Below are 9,410 nucleotides of genomic sequence, written 5' to 3'. Positions count from 1 at the left end.
TAATTCATGAGTTTGCTAAAAAGGAAGAGTGAATGGCAAATCTCCATAATAATAATAATAATAATAATAATAATAATAATAATAATAATAATATAATAATAATAATTTCTGTCGATTCTCTGATCATCGCCTTAAACTTCTTCGGTGGCGAAAGGTCGATAAAAGGGACGTCCCACAAACAGGCAGTTGCAGCGGTCGTTGGCTGTTATCCTCAAGAAAGCTTGTTTCAGTGTTGTAGAGTCTCCGGCTTGGTAAGACAGGTTTCGTTGATACTAACTCGACTTTCTTGTTCATTTGTGTCCGGGATTTCGGCCGTGCCGTTCTGGAGGAACGTTGTTTTTCGCTTTGATTCACTTTGTTTGGCTTTATGGAGAGTCCTCAGGGCGATGATTCCCTCTCTGACGGGCCCCTTGTACGTTTTCAAAGTAAGGTGTTTCTTAAATTTTATAATTGTTTTAGTGTTTTCTCGTCAGTCTCGTAGCTCATGCAGAATAGGAGAGTAGTTCTTTGCTTTCTTCTTATATGATCTTCACTTCAGGCGGTATTTTGTTGTACAGTCTTGGTGCCCAGTGTACAAAGGCCCTCTAGCCTGTCTTAAAATTGGTTCTAGGTTCAAATAGCCTATATGCTTCACTTGCATGTCTTCTGTTTACAACATTCATTTGAGGCCTAAAGAAGCTTGAGCAGTTCTCGGATAAGTCGTATTGTGAATAGACTTTGAAAGACTAGGCGTGAAGCACTGCGTGAATGCGTGCTTCAAGGTTTGTTGGGTTAGCGAGTGGATGCTGTTGCCAGTTTTGCCTTTATTTCTCAAATATTTAGATTGTGGTACTTGAGCTGTGACATACAGTTGTCGTATGAAAGGATTCCCGTTTGCAGGTTCTGTATCTTCAAATATTGGTATTTTAGATTTTTGCTGTAAATTCCTATAATAACTGTTCAAAATGTTTAGTATGCTAGGTCTTGTTGTAGATTGCCCTTCAACATGGTATTTAAGACTTAGTTTCGAAGCCTATTTATTACGAAGCTGAACTAGTTTTCTTTGAGTGGTAATACTATGCACGTTGGTTTTATACTAGCAATCTTATGTAGTGCTACGGATGTTTTCATTTTAACTTTATGCTGCAATTGAGCTAGTCTTACGATGCAATAGGGTTTAAAGTTTCTTGACTAGAGGCTTAACTCGACCACCATAGCCTTCCAAACATGGTGTATATTAAGTTGATTTAAACTTTTAATTATTGTAGGCTTAAATAGCAATAAACTAGTAATAACACTTATTTATAAAGCCTTGCTTTGTGCTCCTTGTCTTGGTATTTTAAAACTTATCAGATAGCCCAGCTGATTGTAACCAGTAGTCAGCCTTTGGTTCTTTCTATTTGCTAGAATATTTTGGGCATTATATATATTTTATTTCAGGTCAGCGTTTGTCGTTAAATAAGCGTGGCACAGTGAGTCATTGAATTATCTTGGATGTACCGATACCTTATGACTAAACAGGATTAATGGGTGAGTAAGTGTTGTTTTTTAGTGGAGTGATTTGAGCAACCTTCCTAACATATTTTAGCTTAATCAAAACTCGTAAGTTTTCTTAATTTTAGGGTTTGTTTTAATGCATTTGGTTTATTTTTAGATTCATAACCTTAGTTTTGAAATTTTTGAAAGTTTATTTTTTTCCTTTGAAATTGCAAAGGTTTAACATTTCAAGAAATTTTAGAACATTTCAAGAAATTTTAGGATTTGTTTCAGCTTCAGAACTTGTTTTAAAGTATTTAATTTTTATTTATTTTTTATTAGTTTATATTTTAGCATCAAAAGTTTGTTTTATCGTGTGGAAGTTTGTGTGTGTGTGTGGGAAGGTAATTTTTGAGTGTAGAGTAAATCTAGTTTAAACTTGTTTAAATTATGTAAACTTTTGCCTTAAGTGGTTTGATCTTGTAATTTCAGCTAGTTTTGTTTTTTAGAATTGTGAAGTTTAGTTAAGTCTCTATTTTGGAACTTTAAAGTTTTCGAACAATAACAATTTTTAAAGCTCTTGAGTAATTATTTCAGCTTCAGAAGAAAGTTTTGCGTGAGAGCTGTTTTGCGTGAGAGTTGTTTTGCGTGAGAGCTGTTTTGCGTGAGAGCTGTTTTGCGTGAGAGCTGTTTTGCGTGAGAGCTGTTTTAGTGAGAGTTGTTTTGCGTGAGAGCTGTTTTGCATTTTTTAAAGTGTTATTCTTTTCCCACTTCCTGAAGTCCACCTTTGCCGGGTGGCTGTGCCACCTGCCAGGCAAAGGTGGACTTGTTGTGCATGGTGACTTGGTCACCATGCACAACAAAAGTTCAAAAACAAGCATGGTGACTTTGTCACAATGCACAACAGGAATTTCAAACCATCTAACTTAACTTAGATTAGAACTGCAAGGTTGATAGTTTCCTTTAAAGCTAGGACTTGATGGGAAGTTAGATATGGAACTTTAAATATAGGATAGGATAGAATTGCATTTAAAGAACGTGCTAATTTTATATAGATGCAGGGTTAGGATAATGGTAATAAACACAAAGTTTTTCTTAAGGATGCTGGCAATAGATTGGGGTAAAAACGCAATCATCAGACCTAGGGAGACATTTGACAGTGAAAGTTATTTATAGCAGAGGGTATTACAGTACTTGAGCCCTTTTTTGGTCATGAGATATAAGTTTGAACGTATTAATGCAACTGAGAATAGGGTAGGGTAACTGTCTGACATACTTTTGTAACTTAAAATTTCATTCCCACTAGTAAATAGGAACTAGACAGGTAACAGATGGATCTTAACGATTTTCTAAGAGCCCTAGCCCAGTTCTTGGTATTTTAAAGAATTATTTTGACACTGGTGTCGTGGACTTGTCAGGTATTCTAATAGGCTGGTTAATAGTGGCAACTGTAATTCAGATTTGGGCTCTCTTGTTAAAGTTGTTCCTGTCAACGTGGTAAACACCCCCACCCTCCCCCCTCTTACTCAAGCAAAGCTTTCATGTTAGGAAATAGTTCAGATTGCATTGCATATTTTCATTGACCCCTACCTTTATCCACCTTTCCTCCAGGGTTGAAGCTTGTTTCGGGAACACTTTTCTTATTCTGAATTCCCCAACTTTATTTTTCGCCCCTTGGGAATGTGCAGTTTCAATTCCCTTAAGATGGATACTAAAGGGCGAAAGTTGCCAGATAGCAAGTGTTTGCATTGCATGGTACCTTTCATAGTTATGTAGTACTAAAGTTAGATGCGGTTGTTTCAGTGTAAGATTGGCGCCCTATTATATCTTAAGGATGGGACACACTATCCTGTTATCTTTTTGGGAGCTTGAAGGAACAATAGTACTATGAGATTGTTAATGTGAAAATTGATGGCAGTTTGAAGTAACAATAATACTAATATATGGGATTGTTAATGGGAAAGTTTACTCATTACTCATAACCTTAGAATAGCTGCTGTGACTAACAGAACTTTAAGAGGGTAGGTTAAGTCATGGAAACTTTTAGTGTATTCTAAAACCAAACGAACCACTTTCTTATGCACAGGCTCTTGGTGTAGCTGTAGCAGACCATAACATACACTAATACTATGGAAAGCAACGCTTTTCGTTAAGACTGAATGTCCTGTGAGGATTCTAAGTGCTCTGAATTCAGGTTACCCAGACAACTAGAACTCGACTTGTAGACGCTGTGCATATCTGTGAGGGTTAGAAGTGCTCTGAATTCTTAACTTTAGGGTTTGTTTTAATGCATTTGGTTTATTTTTAGATTCATAACCTTAGTTTTGAAATTTTTGAAAGTTTATTTTTTTCCTTTGAAATTGCAAAGGTTTAACATTTCAAGAAATTTTAGAACATTTCAAGAAATTTTAGGATTTGTTTCAGCTTCAGAACTTGTTTTAAGTATTTAATTTTTATTTATTTTTTATTAGTTTATATTTTAGCATCAAAAGTTTGTTTTATCGTGTGGAAGTTTGTGTGTGTGTGGGAAGGTAATTTTTGAGTGTAGAGTAAATCTAGTTTAAACTTGTTTAAATTATGTAAACTTTTGCCTTAAGTGGTTTGATCTTGTAATTTCAGCTAGTTTTGTTTTTTAGAATTGTGAAGTTTAGTTAAGTCTCTATTTTGGAACTTTAAAGTTTTCGAACAATAACAATTTTTACAGCTCTTGAGTAATTATTTCAGCTTCAGAAGAAAGTTTTGCGTGAGAGTTGTTTTAGTGAGAGTTGTTTTGCGAGAGTTGTTTTTGCGTGAGAGTTGTTTTGCGTGAGAGTTGTTTTAGTGAGTTGTTTTGCGTGAGAGTTGTTTTGCGTGAGAGTTGTTTTGCGTGAGAGTTGTTTTGCGTGAGAGTTGTTTTGCGTGAGAGTTGTTTTGCGTGAGAGTTGTTTTGCGTGAGAGTTGTTTTGCGTGAGAGTTGTTTTGCATTTTTAGTGTTATTCTTTGCCCACTTCCGAAGTCCACCTTTGCCGGGGTGGCTGTGCCACCTGCCAGGCAAAGGTGGACTTGTTGTTGTGCATGGTGACTTGGTCACCATGCACAACAGGAAGTTCAAAACAAGCATGGTGACTTTGTCACAATGCACAACAGGAATTTCAAACCATCTAACTTAACTTAGATTAGAACTGCAAAGTTGATAGTTTTCTTGTAGCTAGGACTTGATGGGAAGTTAGATATGGAACTTTAAATATAGGATAGGATAGAATAGGTTAAAGAACGTGCTGATTTTATATAGATGCAGGGGTTAGGATAATGGTAATAAACACTAAAGTTTCTCTTAAGGATGCTGGCAATAGATTGGGGTAAAAAACGCAATCATCAGACCTAGGGAGACATTTGACAGTGAAAGTTATTTATAGCAGAGGGTATTACAGTACTTGAGCCCTTTTTTTGGTCATGAGATATAAGTTTGAACGTATTAATGCAGCTGAGAATAGGGTAGGGTAACTGTCTGACATACTTTTGTAACTTAAAATTTCATTCCCACTAGTAAATAGGAACTAGACAGGTAACAGATGGATCTTAACGATTTTCTAAGGGCCCTAGCCCAGTTCTTGGTATTTTAAAGAATTATTTTGACACTGGTGTCGTGGACTTGTCAGGTATTCTAATAGGCTGGTTAATAGTGGCAATTGTAATTCAGATTTGGGCTCTTGTTAAAGTTGTTCCTGTCAACGTGGTAAACACCCCCACCCTCCCCCCTCTTACTCAAGCAAAGCTTTCATGTTAGGAAATAGTTCAGATTGCATTGCATATTTTCATTGACCCCTACCTTTATCCACCTTTCCTCCAGGGTTGAAGCTTGTTTCGGGAACACTTTTCTTATTCTGAATTCCCAACTTTATTTTTCAGCCCCCTTGGGAATGTGCAGTTTCAATTCCTTTAAGATGGATACTAAAGGGCGAAAGTTGCCAGATAGCAAGTGTTTGCATTGCATGGTACCTTTCATAGTTATGTAGTACTAAAGTTAGATGCGGTTGTTTCAGTGTAAGATTGGCGCCCTATTATATCTTAAGGATGGGACACACTATCCTGTTATCTTTTTGGGAGCTTGAAGGAACAATAGTAATGAGATTGTTAATGTGAAAGTTGATGGCAGTTTGAAGTAACAATAATACTAATATATGGGATTGGTAATGGGAAAGTTTACTCATTACTCATAACCTTAGAATAGCTGCTGTGACTAACAGAACTTTAAGAGGGTAGGTTAAGTCATGGAAACTTTTAGTGTATTCTAAAACCAAACGAACCACTTTCTTATGCACAGGCTCTTGGTGTAGCTGTAGCAGACCATAACATACACTAATACTATGGAAAGCAACGCTTTTCGTTAAGACTGAATGTCCTGTGAGGATTCTAAGTGCTCTGAATTCGGTTACCCAGACAACTAGAACTCGACTTGTAGACGCTGTGCATATCTGTGAGGGTTAGAAGTGCTCTGAATTCGGTTACCGAGACAACTAGATCTCAACTTCTAGATGCTGTGCACATCCTGTGAGGATTCGAAGTAAAATTCGGTTACCCAGACAACTAGAACTCCACTTGTAGACGCTGTGCATATCCTGTGAGGATTCGAAGCGCTCTAAACTGTTACCGAGACAGCGAGAACTTGTACATGCTGTGCTCTCTATCTACTATTCAATTTTTTAATAATCTGACTATTTTGGATATGTAGTATTTACGTGTATGAAGACAGCATATGTCTGTAAAGTTTGTCCATTTCTTTAACCTCAAAATGTCATGTGATGGGGGTAGACTTTGTAATACTCCTTTAAAGACAAAGAATGTCCTATGAAATCAAAGGAATGCTAGTTACTCTGATTGGTTGGTTAACAGAAGTGAGATGGGGAAATTGATATGAGAAATGAAGTAGCTGAAATAAAGGTTTTTATTTCGGAGGAGATTCTAGTTTATTAACCTCGAAGGGATAATAAATGTTTATAATATCATTCCTTATGATCTGGAGATCGCATTCGGCCGAGAACACTTGGTGACTTGAGCGGTAATAGTTGGAAGTGAAAATTCACTTTGACATGATATACCGCCAAGAAAATATTTTAAGGATCTTACGGGGTTGAATCGAGTCCAAATTGCTATGTAAAGGTTATAATTGGTTTGTAAAACAATTTAAGCAGGCAGCAAATTTTCAGTAGTGATATTGTAATTTGTCCCGAGAGCAGTTATTGCTTATGCCTATAAATTGATGAAGCTGTGACTGTCGATGGTTACTACGACTCAGGATTTTTGCATAATGCATTGTTTAATTAGTTGGTGGCCTTGTCTCAGGCTGTAAAGTTTTTGAATGTTAAAATAGCTCAAAGGTTTTCGTGAGGATGGGGGTTGTCCTCTAGTCCTTAGTTTTGCCAAACTCTTGGTAATACTTTGTTTAGAATTGCGAGTAAATTGGGTTCGCTTTAGAATTGAGAGTCAGGACAAAAACTTGAGGAAATCTGTTCCTTTGATCCTGGTTACGATCCGCAAACTTCGGATAGCTAAGGTTAGTCACCAAATTCTGGTTTTGCATCTGGTTTTTGTTGTTTGTGCACCACCACGAAACCTTCTTGAATATGTCTATACTAAAGGAAAAGCCAGAAAATACCAAGCACCTTTTCGTCGGTTTGTTTCAGAGTTATTTCCTTCCATGGCCGAGTAATGAATAACTGTCAACTATTAACCAGCTAACTACTGAGTTAACCGCCAACCGATTACAGAATATCACCACTTGAAATAATGTCCTAAAATACTACTGCCTCTTTTTCCTTACTCTGATAAGCCCAAATGATTGGTGCCAATTTGCAGGTTTTTGATACTTTGTCGCCCAAACGATATAATGAATAGTCGCCCAAATGATATATTGACTAATGCCCAAATGCGCCCGAAGAAAGGTCACATTAATTTATGGTGGACGTTAATATCATCACAAGGAATAGTCAGTCATAATTTTATGGCAAAGTTCAGTTTTGTGGTAAAAATCAGTAGAACAAATATTACGTAAACTTTTTTGTATATTTTTTTCTGTAAATGTTCTGATGTGTAAAACAAATACAAAGAATTGAGTAAAATCACAGGATTACATCCTAGATAATTCGTGGAGTAAGCAAAAAATATTGCAATGATATACTTGATAATTACTGCAAAAGAAAGCTGATACCTTGCGATGCACCAAAACCAATGATGATGCAGTACATTTTTGTGGATGAAACCTTTTAAGCACATCTGGAATAAAGCCACATGTACGGTCAAGTTCAAAAGTCCGTAGAGACACTGGTCATAATTTTAAGTTTACATAGATGGCGCTAGTCTCGCCACCACCAGGCTGAACTTAGAGTGGCCGTTCTTTGGTCTTCCCAGTTGAAATGGGTAGAGTAAGGAGAGGGGGAGAAGCCTCGTTTAACATACGATAATTATATTTTTTCCACCCCTGTTTGACAAATGCAATGATAATCATTACACACATTTCTAGTGTTTGGGTAGATTCATAGGGTTGATATATACAGTAGATAGATGTAGTGCTTCAAACTATATAATCATATAATACTAACAATCTAACATAATGAAACGGTAATTTGGGATTAGGTAAAACAAGCAAAATTCAGATTTTCTTACCGCATGTTAAATATGGCATCGTCTAGTCAACTCTGTTATACTTGAATTTATTTACCATAACCATACTATCCTTTGTATCGCGAATTTGATTTTTATCTTCTCCATTCTCTTCATTATTTGACATAGACAAAATAACTTATTAGGTTTATCGATCGAGAGAAATATCGAGAGAGAGAGAGAGAGAGAGAGAGAGAGAGAGAGAGAGAGAGAGAGAGAGAGAGAGAGAGATGTCAAGAAGACAGTTGTCAACATTGAAGTGCACCTAGGTGTACACATTAAGTAATCACCTGTCATTTAAGTCATGCATAATACACTTGGTAGTTTGCTTTTATGCATATTAGGAAATCTGTTTAAATGTATAAACCATAGTTTCTACAGAACATATGATCACGTCCATTTGTGAAGTGATTATCATGTTGTTTTGCTTGAATGCTTTTTAGGTTTTATCTTTTCGAGTTCTATCATAGTGGTCTGCATTCATCACTGGTAACACTTATTCATTACTTAAATCTTTTCAATCTCACAAATGTGAAGATATAATGCAGTATTTAAATGGTATTTAAATCCCTTGTGAAAGCGTGATTAAGAAAAATAATTTATCTTATGGAGATGTGATTTGTATCCTGTATTTTTTTCCATTTTCATATCAGTTTGCTATTGTTTCAGTGAATGGGCTACTTGGTCCATCCACACCCTCGTGCATTTGCCCGACGGCCAAAACAATTGCCATGTCAAAAATGGAGAATCACATTAGACTAACAAGGAAAAAACTTCGATGGCTTTGGTTGCCAGGTCCATCGAAGTCTTTCCCTCGAATATGACGTCCTTTTTCTCCATTTTTGACATGGCAACAGTTTTGCCAGTCAGGCATATGCACAACGGTGTGGATAGACCCTTATTCACATCACTACTGTAACTGTAAATACATCAAATAGACTTGGAAATATTTGGAGAAATTCTCTACACAATAATGGCAAAACAAATAATATTTTTAATTCATATTCAAATAACATCAGTATTAGGTCTACCCTCCAAGAGCTTCAACAAAGAAGAATTATACTATTTCTGATTTGTTTATTTTCAAATAACATCAATATTTCGTCCACCCTCCAATAGCTTCCACATATAGAAAAACTATTTCAAATATATTTATATTCAAATAACATCAATATTTGGTCAGCCCTCCAAGAGCTTCAACAACAAGAACAAAATTCTAATCTGTTTTCAGCTATATCAATATTGGGTCCATACTCCAAGAGGTTCTACAATAAAAAAATATATACTATTTTTAATTTGTTTCCAATAACACCAAT

The 9,410-nt window shown here is 36.1% G+C and overlaps 1 long non-coding RNA gene across 1 annotated transcript; it reads left to right on the top strand.

Annotated features, from left to right (window-relative positions):
• The first annotated feature begins 300 nt into the window (after positions 1-300).
• On the top strand, positions 301-3,715 carry LOC136854418 (uncharacterized). Its single transcript, XR_010857691.1, has 3 exons — positions 301-425; positions 1,420-1,509; positions 3,542-3,715. It is a non-coding gene; the product is annotated as an uncharacterized lncRNA (long non-coding RNA).
• Positions 3,716-9,410: the final 5,695 nt, after the last annotated feature.

The sequence above is a fragment of the Macrobrachium rosenbergii genome, chromosome 29, assembly GCF_040412425.1.
Source record: "Macrobrachium rosenbergii isolate ZJJX-2024 chromosome 29, ASM4041242v1, whole genome shotgun sequence".
Lineage (NCBI taxonomy): Eukaryota > Metazoa > Arthropoda > Malacostraca > Decapoda > Palaemonidae > Macrobrachium > Macrobrachium rosenbergii.
This window is presented reverse-complemented; position numbering and strand designations above follow the sequence as displayed.